Source organism: Heterodontus francisci, chromosome 5, assembly GCF_036365525.1.
Source record: "Heterodontus francisci isolate sHetFra1 chromosome 5, sHetFra1.hap1, whole genome shotgun sequence".
Taxonomy (NCBI): domain Eukaryota; kingdom Metazoa; phylum Chordata; class Chondrichthyes; order Heterodontiformes; family Heterodontidae; genus Heterodontus; species Heterodontus francisci.
Window position 1 is genome coordinate 21,035,860 of NC_090375.1, and position 13,331 is coordinate 21,049,190.

At 41.7% G+C, this 13,331-nt stretch overlaps 1 protein-coding gene across 3 annotated transcripts in view; it reads left to right on the forward strand.

The window, feature by feature from the left end:
* The window catches only part of LOC137369763 (cadherin-7-like), a 106,348-nt gene that overhangs the window by 21,995 nt on the left and 71,022 nt on the right, over nucleotides 1-13,331 (forward strand). The window lies entirely within an intron of this gene.

Genomic DNA, 13,331 nt, shown 5'->3' on the forward strand with positions numbered 1-13,331 from the left:
ACTGGCTCATTAGGGTGTATATGCTGGGGATGTTGGCTGCCTCGAGGACTTCTGTGTTGAAGATACGGTCCTGCCACCTGATGCCAAGGATTCTCCGGTGGCAGCGAAGATGGAATGAATTGAGACGTCGCTCTTGGCTGACATACGTTGTCCAGGCCTCGCTGCCGTAGAGCAAGGTACTGAGGACACAGGCTTGAAACACTCGGACTTTTGTGTTCCGTGTCATTGTGTGCCATTTTCCCACACCTTCTTGGCCAGTCTGGACATAGCAGTGGACGCCTGGTGATGTTGAGCCTGGGTCGGTGAACTCTTGAACCACTTCCAGAGTATGGTCACTGATATTGATGGATGGAGCATTTCTGACATCTTGTCCCATGATGTTCATTTTCTTGAGGCTGATGGTTAGGCCAAATTCGTTGCAGGCAGCCGCAATCCTGTCGATGAGGTTCTGCAGACACTCTTCAGTATGAGATGTTAAAGCAGCATCGTCAGCAAAGAGGAGTTCCCTGATGAGGACTTTCCGTTTTTTGGTCTTCGCTCTAAGATGAGTATATTTAAATTATTTGATTGTATTGATTTGAATATTTAAATTGTGTTCCCATCGCCTAGCGACGGGGAGGAGGCCGCCACGGGGCATCACCGCCACTGGGAGGATCGGGCCATACCCTGCGGCGTCGAGGTCCATATCAGGCCTCACCCGGAGCCATCTTCAGGCCCCCGCTGCCATGGAACCTGACGCCTGGGGGAGAACAAAATCCTCCCCAGTGAGTGGGCAAAGCTGTGGCAGATGGAGTTTAACTGGGGAAGGGTGAGGTCATCCACTTTGGACCTAAGAGAGATGGATCAGAGCATTTTCTAACAGGTGAGAGACTAGGAACTTTACAGGAGCAGGGAGATTTAGGGGTCCCTGTACAGGAAACGTTAAAATGGACAAGTAATTTAAAAGGCTAATGGAATGTTAGCCCGGCCCAATCCCCCCGTCAGCAGCAAGGATCTGTGACAACCATCCCCCCGCTGCTGGGCAATGGGACCACAATTAACATATTCAAATCAATAAAATGAATACATTTAAACAGACTTACCCCCGATCTTGAGGGTTCGCTGCGATCTTCGGAGCAGCAGCTGGCACACCCGCGCCTTCAGATCCCCGTCCAGGGAAATTGCAGTGTCACTCTGGTGGGGAGGTGGGAGGAGGTCAGCCTGTCAGTGCGGGGGGTGTGGGGGGGTAATGGGGTCAAATAAACATAATGGGTGTCGGGGATGGTGGGATGGGTTGAACCTTAACCTTTGTTTAGTTTGTGGAAGAAAGGTCAGATGTAAAAGCCAAGTGTTTTGGCGGGAGAAGGGCAAATAGTTATTGTAATTGTTATTGGGGAGGTGGGAAAGGGGCATTATAAATTTATTGAATTAATTTTGGGGGGGTTACATCTTTCACAATTTAAATGTGTCGACAGGACTGGCTGCCCTTTAAAAATAGCCCCAGCACCTGCACACAGGCAGCTGGCACCATTGCCAGGGATGTACATCTCGCCCCCTCCACTTGACTGGGGGCGCCTGGACCGGCCCGGATATTTAAATGAGCCACTACGCATGAGATTGCGTAGGCTCTTTGGCGTGTGGCCCCCCATCTTTTGAGCTTACCGCCTACATTGGCAGCAGGCTCTTAAATCCCAGCCCAATTAAGAAAAATCAATGTCCCTTAGAAAATTTCTGCTCCCATCTCCACTATTTACTGAGCAATGTAACTTGGTGTCATAAGCAAACCTGGATATTACGGCTCTCGATTCCTTCACCTAAGTCATTTATAAATATAGTGAAAAGCTGAGGCCCCAGTACAAATCCCTGAGGGACACCACTAGTTACATCCTGCTGATTTGACTGCATACCCATTATCCTTGTTCTCTGTGTCCGATCGCCTAACCAATTTTTCTACAGTCATGCCAGGGTTATTTTACTGAATGTTCTTTTCCGCACTCAGTAAGTCCATTGTCTAAGATGGATGACATATCGTAACCAATCACCACAGGATATATAAATGATACAAAGTAATTATTCTCACTATTCCCTGTCAAGTCACTTCAAAGAAAGCCTTAAATCTTTCCCACCAGTTACATCAGTGGATCTATATACTGAATCTGTCATTGGGGAAAGGCAATGAAAAATCAACCAACCATCAGAAAATCAGTATCAGATCAGGTGGGGATGGATGGGAGGGAACTTCTAAGGATTAGTGGAGAGAAAGGTACTGAGAAATGCATTTATCAGTTGTGAATGTATCACCTGTCATTCGTAATCCAGCTTCACTAGTTCATAAATCATCAGGTAAAATGAATTTACCAGAGAGTAATCTCTTGTAGGAAGCAGGAAAGGAATGTTTTTTTATTCATTCATGGGATGTGGGCGTCGCTGGCTAGGCCAGCATTTATTGCCCATCTCTAATTGCCCTTGAGAAGGTAGTGGTGAGCTGAAATGGGAAAAGTAAATGGGGAAAATAAAGTAATTGGGACTGGAAATATATGGTCTTCGTAATCTATTCCCCGCTGATTGTATCAGTTGTTGGAGTCCTGCTTGACAATGGCTATTCAGTAACTGTAGAGGACAATCTAAGGCGCTGGTGTCCCACGGTTCTCTTTGCCAATGCCCCACATTGCGCAACCCATGTAGCCACTGCATATTAAGTATATGCAGAGATCTCATTGGGCAAAAGTTGGCATGAGCTTTAGGCTGAACAACATGAGACAGACTGAAACCTCCATCTCAACACGTGGAGCTGTATTTCTTTTTCAGAGGCATGCATGTCAAAATAAATTAGATTTTTTTAAACCAAATGAGTGAGTCTCACTCCATGAGCATTGGCAGGACTGGGATCTCCCTATCTGCTTGCAGTAGAGTTTGGTTTTCCACTAAATAAATAGCCCAATACAGTCTCCCCCTTAATCCATCTTCAGGTTGTGATATTGAAAGCTCAGCCACCGTAACTTTCTTCGATTTAACCAAGATAAATGACCTTATAATCTTCTAAAAAGGCTGTAACAAACAAATTGTTCTCAAGCTCTGTGTAAATCTGTGTCAAAACCATCCTCAGGGATTGCCAGTGGCACCATCCACAGTGAGGAAGCATAGAAAGACAGCGCTGAAAGCGGAACACTACCCGTGAGAGGTCAGAACATCACTCAGTTTAGTTCAAAAGTTAGAAGTAATCTGCCTAAATGTATCTAGGACTAAAACAGGACAAACCTGGATAAAAATAAAAAAATAAAATGCAGACCTCCTTTGGGAACAAGTCACAGGTGTGGCTAACCAGAAAGTTGACGGTCAAGAACAGGCGTCTGAAAAATAAATAGTGCTAAATCATGACAAGGTTGTAGATGTAACAACAACTTGTATTTATATAGTGCCTTTAACATAGTAAAATGTCCCATAGCACTTCACAAGGGTGTTAAGAAACAAAATTCAAACCAAAATTCCACATCGGGGGATATTAGGGCAGATGACAAAAGCTCGGTCAAAGAGGCATGTTTTAAGGAGCTGTAGGTTCTTGGAGACATGGTAGAAGGGGACTTAACTGTCTTTCTTCAAAAGTCACTGCAGAGTTTATTAAATCACAAGCTTAAAAAGAAAAACTTATTTGGGAGTGGAGCTGTACGGTTGGAAATTGGTATGTGGTGTGCCTGTTTTTTGGCCATAAAATGGGCACAAAGCATACCATTGCAGACAAATCTGTGCAGGTGTTGGTCCCATCCCAGAGACTTCAGCGCATAATCTAGGCTGTCACTTCAGGGCAGTACTGCATTGCTGGAAGTGCTACCTTTCAGATGAGACGTAAAAAATGAGACTCCATCTGCATCCCTTGTTGGATCTGTTACTACCAGGTGAGAAATGTGTCCAAAGGTCTTTTGCTGCCTTTATCCGGTCTTAGCGTAGCAGGGTTTAATTTTAAGCACTCTGTGTTTTGAACTCCCCTTTTTGTAAATCCTTGTTCAGAGTTTTCCAAGTATAAGACAAAGAAACCAATTCACACAGGCTTTTTCAGGTTTAAAGAAGAAAGATGAAATGTTATTAAAACTTAAAACTTAAACTCTAATACGGTTGATGCCAATGGATATACGATGCACCCACGCTAGCATGCATATGTGGTATACACATGCAGATAGGAACAGATAAGAGAAGAGGAAAATAGAGTAGGGAAGGGTTTGAGGCAATATCTTGTTACAGTGCTTCGAGCTCACTGTAGTCCTTTTGCAAGTAATCTTGCTTTTCATTGGTGTCCAGTAGTCTTCTTAAAACCTCATTCATGTAGGAAACTTTTCGCTCTGAGTTTTATGTGTTTTCACAAGATTCAGTTCTGTGGGAAGGAGATGGAGCAGGCAAACATGGGAGGCTGTAATTCTTGCATCAGTTCCAGGAGAGATCCTCACTCCATGAGCACTTGGCTTTGTTTAAGTTCAAAATCCTTTGTTGGAAGTTCAACTTCTCTGAAACAGCCATGTGACTAAAACTGGTCTGACCACTTCTTCTGTGTATTGGGGAAGCCACGACTGGGTCCCCATTGTTCCAACACTGCTAGGACTATGCAAATGTCCTTCCAGTCAGGGCTTGTAATTTTAAGTTTTAATGTTCATGTGGTGAAATAATGTGTGCCTCGGTCTTGGTAGTTGTGGGGTGGGGGGGGGGGGGGGTTTGCCTAACAGATCCCATGTATTGAAGAAAAACAAGGGAGTTTTCATGTTTTCATGGCCAATATTTATCCCTCAACCAAGATCGTGAAAACAAATTACCTGATCATTCATCGCATTTCTACTTGTGGGATCTTACTTTGTGCTAATTGGTCGCTGCTCTTCCCTGCAGTGCCTACTCCTCAAAAAAGTACTTAATTCGCTGTTAAAATGCTTTGGGATATCCTGAGGTCATGAAAGGTGCTATTTAAAAACCAGTACATTCTTCCTTTATTATTGCGTGAGACCTGAGCCCAATCTACATGAGAGTAAATCTGCTGGTGTTGTTGATATGTACCATGGACCATCATTAGCCGGGATTTCAGCTCTCTCTTAACAAGTTGAAAGCTTCTCTTGGACGTACCTGCCTGTGAAGAGTCCTATAAACACTCAAGTTTTCTTTTTTTTAATTTGTTTCATGGGATGTGGCTTCGCTGGCTCGGCCAGCATTTATTGCCCATCCCTAATTGCCCATGAGAAGGTGGTGGTGAGCTGCCTTCTTGAACCGCTGCAGTCCATGTGGGATAGGTACACCCACAGTGCTTTTAGGAAGGGAATTCCAGGATTTTGACCCAGCGACAGTGAAAGAATGGTGATATAGATCCAAGTCAGGATGGTGTGTAGTTTGGAGGGGAACTTACAGGTGGTGGTGTTCCCACGTGTCTGCTGCTCTTGTCCTGCTTATTGGTAGATGCTACCTGAGTAGCCTTGGTGCATATCCCATACCTATTCATGGTACTTGTTTCCCAGACACTAATTGCTTACGTCTGCAAGATTTGGAGATAATTTTAAAAGTAGTAGGAAATACCAAAGTTTGTTGGCATTCATAGATTGTTTCTTTGCTGTGATAGTTTGCATCTTTTCTGGATCTAACCTGATACCTCCATGTTGAAGTGCCCTCTTAGTTACTTACCATCCACTGCCGGCTGCTGATCCTGTCAAGCTGGAAGGCATCTGATTGACCTTTGAGACCCTGCCCACCACCATTAATTGGACAAAGAACCAGTCTCCGTGCTAATTAAGGGAGCACCTCCATGAAAATCCCAGATCAATCACTGTTTCCCCAAGGAGGTGGGTTTGGTAACCCGGAAAGGGTCCCGACTCCTGTTTCCTGCCCCATGTGAAAATTCAGCCCCATTATTCAGTCCCTTGAAGTACTTCAGGTACAGGTGCAATTCTGAATTAAAATCACTTGGCACTGTGTTGGACTATTTGGTTAATAAGACAAAATCCATTCATGTCAACTATGATGAAATGTTGGCACCAAAATAGTTGTCCTCTTTTTATTCGTTCATGGGATGTCAGCATGGCTGGCTCGGCCAGCATTTATTGTCCATCCTTATTGCTTTTGAGAAGCTGGTGGTGAGCCGCCTTCTTAAACCACTGCAGACCATGTGGTGTGCGTATTCCCACAGTGCAGTTAGGGAGGGAATCCCAGGATTTTGACCCAGCAACAATGAATGAATGGTGATACATTCTTAAGTCAGAATGATGCGTGATTTGGAAGGGAACTTGCAAAGTGGTGTTCCCATGTGCTTGCTCCCCTTGTTCTTCTACGTGGTAGAGATCGCGGGTTTGGAAGGTGCCGTCGAAGAAGACTTGGTTCATTGCTGCAGTGCACCTTGTAGATGGTACACACTGCTGCCACTGCGCGTCGGTGATGAAGGGAGTGAATGTTTAAGGTGGTGGATGAATATTTGATCTGCTGTAGTCAGTGGGTGGGTTCCTCAACAAAAAGACTAGTGAGAAATAAAGACTTGTCTGTTTTGCTTACGTTTTTTCAGTTGAACGTTCCGTCTTCCTCATTTGCGCACTCTATCCCCATACAGCTCAGTTCACCCTTTGTGTTGGATGCTAATGAGATCTGACTTGAGCTTTTTAGTGTTCTCAGATTCTATTTTCCCTAGGCGTTGAATACTTTGGGAAATTGCTGCTGGTGTTCTGTCTTTCAGAATCCATTGTATTGATTGATTTTGCACAAGACCAAATCCAATCTTATCCATAAGGAGCCACAGTAACACCCTGCTCCAATTTCAACGTTGATGTCTACTGGATAGCTATTAAATAACTAGTTCACTGTCCAAGTTGCCTTGTTTCACCGCTATTTATGACTGCAAAAAAAAAATTGCTTCAAACACGTCTCTCACAGCATAACCTTAATTTGCAAAGGTTTCTGTACTGGCCTTTCTTTGCACATACGGCTGGACTAATTAAGTATTTGTCTCTGAGACAGATAGGCAGTTTTTCACACTGCATAAATAACTTTGTTAAGGAACTTCGAGCTTTGTTCTTGGCTTCATTGTTCGGGGATTTGTCTCCTTCCTCTGAGTTCCATGTTCACATTTGATCCTCTGGAGGGAATCTCTCCTTTGCTTCTTTTTTTGTTGTATCTGATTAATAGCTTTCTCAACATTCAATTCAGAAACTTTCAGAGCCTTTCAGAGACCAACACCCAGATAAATCACTTCTTCTTGAATATTGGTTCATATCGACAAGGATGTGATCAATGAATCAGCTGTTTAAACTTTGCTCGTTGAATATTACGTTTCCATATTACGTTTCTTTACTCAGAGAGTAGTAGGGGCGTGGAACGCCCTGCCTGCAGCAGTAGTAGACTCGCCAACTTTAAGGGCATTTAAGTGGTCATTGGATAGACATATGGATGAAAATGGAATAGTGTAGGTCAGATGGTTTCACAGGTCGGCGCAACATCGAGGGCCGAAGGGCCTGTACTGCGCTGTAATGTTCTAATTCTAATTCATATGCCATGATGTGTTTTTCTAATATCTCTTTTACAACTTTGTATTTTGGCGAATCTGAAGGTATACGTTTATACTTTCTACTTTACATCCCTTTCTTTACTAACTGCAATGTCTGCTTTGAATCTAAGATATCATCCATTTTATCTTTGTGAAATCAATTTTTTTCTGCTCAATTTAATTAATATGCATGCCAGTATTGCATATGTGTAGTTTGACAATATGCTGTATGCAGTATACACACAGCCTATGCATACGGTAATAGCATTATATACAATAACTTTTTCCCCGTATTTCAAAATTCTTCAGTTTTTACTCAAGTGCATTTGCTACCTTGCTACTTTGTGCAGCTTCTCATGGATTTTCTCTTGCTGAACATTCTTTCTCTGTTTTAGTTACTGTTCCTGCAGTGGGAAACCCTTTCACTGATGTCTTTCTTTCACAGAGCCAGTTCTGACACGGGTACATAAAGCAATCCAGAAACAGAAAGTTCATCAAATCTGTCAATAAAATATGCTGAGACAAAGAAATGGAAAAGGCAACAGGCGTGTTTATAAGATGTTGTTTCTCTGTGCGCTATTCAAGAGCAGGAAAGAGAAAAAAAAACTTGCCTTTTACAACCTCAGGATGTCACAAAACATTTTACAGCCAATTAAGTACTTTTAAAGTGTAGTCACTGTGGTAATGTAGGAAGCACAGAAGCTTGCACAGCAAGCTCCCACAAATAGCACAGAGAGGAGTGATCAGGTAATCTGGTGTTTTTTCCAGGCTGTTGATGTGAGGCAGAATGTTGGCCAAGACACCTAATGTTCTGTATTGCCGTGAGTGAGAATGAATCAGCCGCCTGTTTTACATCTCTCCCAATTTTAATTTCCATTGAAGTCCATCGTCCCGTTGTGCAAAGTCAAAGTTACTCCCATTGTGTGAGCTTCTTTGAGATGTGTTAGTGAAATTATAAGGAATGATATATATGCAATTATTTTATAACTGAGATCTTCTGGATCAATTCAAAGATAATTCCCCCAATTTGATAGCTCAGTGAGTGTATTCATTGATTAGCTGAACCAAAGAATTAACAGCACAGAAATACATCACTTAACCCAACTGGTGTCTGTGCTCCACACAGTTTCATCTCACTGTACATACTTGCATGTGTTACCAAGGAACTATTTCGACTATATCCAGGGATCAATAATCATTGTCATCAACACTCCAAATCTTAAGTATTGCTGAAAATAGAGACAGGTTGTCGAAGCTTTACGTCTTGCACTCATCAGGACAATCTGAAAGAATACCAATGTAAGGGAAAACAACAACTTAATAAGTATAAAATTGTTGTTTTCCCTTACATTGGTATTCTTGTGAATTGTCCTGATGAGTGCAAGACGAAAAGCTTCGACAACATGTCGCTATTTTCAGCAATACACGAGCTCTGTACCACCAAACAACTACTCCAAATCTTCATGAATATTTAAACATGGTCCTCTATTATAATATTTATAATAGTAAATATTATAACTGATTTGTTTCAATGTCTCTTTTAGAGTCATAGAGAGATACAGCACTGAAACAGGCCCTTCAGCCCACCGAGTCCATTTTGACCAACGACCACCCATTTATACAAATCCTATATAAATCCCATACCTACACTAGGGGCAATTTACAATGGCCAATTTACCTATCATCCTGCAAGTCTTTGGCTGCGGAATGAAATTGGTGCACCCAGCAGACACCCACACAGTTACAGGGAGAACTTGCAAACTCCGCACGGGCAGTACCCAGATCACTAGAGTTGTGAGGCTGCAGTGCTAACCACTGCGCCACTGTGCTGCCTTTTGGCAATGATATAGTTGGGCTCCTGTCTTTTATTTAGGCGCTTCCAAAATTATCTCCTAGAAATGGACAGTGATTACAATTGTTAGGATAGTTTTATCAGAAGGGTGTTATTCAAAGGGAATGTACATATAAGATAACAGGATTAGAATTGCTTGCTATCCCATCAGCATCATCCTTCCCTCATTCTCACTAACACTCACTATCTGGCTTTATAGATAGAGATTGGCCAGTGATACAGGACCAGGAGATGACCTATCACTGCCTGAGAAACTGTAGCCTGACATTAGTCACCGCCTTCAGAACAGGGAAGATTTATTCTGCAAGAATCGATTTTGCATTTGTCCAAGTTGCACGTGAATACGATTGAATGCATACATCCTATAAAGATTTCCCTTTCTCTTTCTACGTTACAATGGTGACTACATTTCAAAAGTACTTCATTATCCATAAAGCACTTTGGGACATCCTGAGATCATGAAAAGTATGAGATAAAATCAAGTCAGTCAGTCATTCATTCTGTCTGTCTTTCCACGGTTGGACTAGTTCAAATATCGTGGAATACTGTAAAAATACTTAAAATAGGAATGGATGAGGAGAGAGGGGGAGAAAGCTATTGGCTAGCTTTTGTGACCAGTGGCAAATTAACGGCATTCGATGCTGGACTTGAAGAAAGCTCCCCACAAAGATCTAGTGATCTCTGTAGGGTGGATTTCCCCTTTTCTAACGGCACTTTGAATCTTGCGCCAAGTCAAGGGGATCTCCAGCCATCCAACAGCAGTGATGTCAGCAAGCAGGGGAAGCAGCCAATCACACTGAACTATCCTCACAGACGGCAAACCAGGATGTTACAAGCACTGATTATCCTTCACTTTTAATTTAAATTTTCAGATAGCGAAACAAATCATTATGATTGAATTAAAACCAAAGTTTAAAAATTGTAAACAAACTTTTAAAAACATTATTTTAAAAATATATGGAATTCTTGAATCATAAGAGAGAAAGTTGGCATTCCACAAATATAAAATTAGCTTTTCATGGCCAGCGAGGGTATTTAGCAGTAATTATGAAGTTAGTACTCCGTTAAAAGCCCAGTTACACCTCATTCAACAAGGTGTAACTTTTTCAAAGGTTTTTCCAGTGAAACTAACAGGATAAAAGTGGAAGTTCTCACCAATTCACTGATTGCTTTGGGGTAGTACTCTGGGGGGGTCGTCAACAATGCATCCTCTGGAGAAGCGTAGAATTACTGACTGCAACTTCTGGATTTCGTGTTATTCTGCATATGTGCGGACTCCAGAAGTTTCTGTCAGTTTCAGTGGAGTAATGACAGTGAACGCTGTTAGAATCACCATCAATACTGCCATTGTGGCAATTGTTTACCACAAAGTAGCACTCACAGTACAATACCTATTGCTGATATTCTGTGGTGAAGTAATGGGAATAACCACTGCTTATATTACAACATATCTTTCAACATAGATCTACAGATGGGGCAGAAAAGAGGGTACTGCAATCCTAATTGTTTCTCACCAGGTAATAATAGTGAGTGTGACAGCAGCAACGCAACACAGCAGTGCTGTGTGCAGCCCATCACTTTGAGTGCTGCCATTGAAACCAAGCTATTTGCATTCTGAAAGTAAAAGGCTATTTAGAAGCAGGGCTGTGAATCAATTCAATCCTATTTACTTGTGTGGGCTCCATTTAAGTCTATGAGATATTTGCACCATGGGCATTGCTTCTCTAAACGAAAGTGCAGGAGATTACTGCACTGTTTAATAATGCTATTACCATTGCAGCACTGTTTATGATCTAATCTGTATAAACAATCATTAAAAACAAATTGGACATAAAATAAATCTGACTTCCGGAATAATGGCCCCTTTATTTTGTTGTTTTTCATTTGTCGGCTATTCAAGTGCACTCTAACCTTTCTGTCGCAGACTCTGCTTCAGTTCTTGGTTCAGTTTCAAAGGACGGGAGACAGTTAAATGCTATCTCTGAATAAAGATCACAAAACCGCGTGTCAATATTGAGGGATCCCCAACAGTCGCATGCTGGTAACACAAGCATTTATTTACTAGAGGGAAGCTAATGGGAAGGACAGGTGAGAGGGACAGAGGCAGAGGGAAGCGAGACTATAATATTAGATCAGGGGGAAGAATCAGTCCGAGTCGGGTTGCTTTATGTCAGAATGACAGCGTAGTCATTCTAACAATAGAGGAGTCACTCACGCCCAAAGATAATACATTTGAATCCTTTGAAAACCTTTACTCACAAATGGAAAACTTGCACCATCAGTTAAACTGACAGGCAAAGTATCCGGCTGTATCTTTCCCTTGTCTATTTAAAAAAAAACCAGTGAATTGCAAAGGGCACGCAATGAGATGAACCAGTTAATTCTAACTGACTCGAAAGCAGAACAGTGCAGCTTTTTTTTTTATTTTGCTGGGTTATTTCCTTCAATGTTTTGACACTTGGCTTTTAAAGTCAGTCAGATGCCCTGCTGGGAAAGGTGGGAAATGGAGGAGAAAATGTATTCCGTACTCATTCTTTACACAAGCTCAATAGGACCCACCAATGTGCCTCCTATTCTGCAGGCACATCATGCATGCAACCCACTGTCAAACTACATGTATCCAAATAATCATTTTGTTTTTGAGTACATTCAAATTACAGGCGCACCATTTACAGGAAAAAAATATTTATCTACCAGAGGGAAAAAAAATGCTATTTGTTACATTTCTGCCCAGGGAATCTGTCATCAGGCATGTTTTTACCTTTAGATTGGATCCTTTCCAGCTGTTCCTTTGCCTAATGAAATATACATCTTGTCATTATGTGAAATGCATAGCAGGCATTTTATAAAAGAAATTAACACCTTCCTTATCCTTTCTATATTTAAAAAAAAAAATCTGGAATGAAATGCAATTTCTTTAATGAAAGTTGGCATTAAAAAACACCATTTTAATTCAATCCCGAATTGTCAGCAACAGAATTACTACAACCACATATTTGCATAATACCTTTAATGTAGTAAAACATCCCAAGGTGAGAGATTATCTCACAGGAGTGAGATAATATGACCAGTAGAAAACAACAACTGAAAATTTATGACTAATAATGGGTTTCTATTTGGGATAATTGTTTTTTGTTCTTTCTCTGGTGGATACAGATGTTTAATCTGTGCTCCTATGAAAAGATAAACAGCTTAGTTATCAGCTTGCTTTCCTGTTCATGAGGTAGTTTCCTTATCATACTGTCGAGCATTGGGTACACTGATTATCAATGTACCAAATGAAGTTTGCAGGTATCGTCGCATAGTGGTTATGTTACTGGACTGGTAATCCAGAGGCCAGGAACAATAATGCAGAGATGTGAGTTTGAACTACAGTTGAGGAACTTAAAATCAGTTAATTAATTAAATCTGGAAATAAAAAGCTGGTCTCAGTAATGGTGACCCTGAAACTAACAGACGGTCATATAAACCCATCTGCTTCACTAATATCCTTTAGGGAAGGAAATCTGCTGTCCTTATCGGGTCTGGCCTACATGTGGACTCCAGATCCACAGTAATGTGGCTGACTCTCAACTGATCTCTGAAATGGCCTAGCAAGCCACTCAGTCATACCAAAACTGCTGCAGAAAAGCTATAATCAGCACAAGCTGCAGCGGTTCAAGAAGGCAGCTCACCACCAACTTCTCAAGGGCAATTAGGGATGGGCAATAAATGCCAGTGATGCTCACATCCCATGAATGAATAAAAAAAGGAATCACTTTATAACTGGCAGGCTATTGGATAAGGAACATATTTTTGCCTGACAGGCTGAGTGTTTCCAGCATTTTCAGTATTTACTATTTTATATTTTTGCTCTGCGAATGCAGCACCTCTTTTGGACGAGATGTTAAACCAAGACACCATCTCAGTTGCGTGTAAAAGATCCCACAGCTACTATTCCAAAGACAAGCAGGCCAGTTATCCCTGGTGTCCTGACCAATATTTATCCCTCAATCAACAGCACTA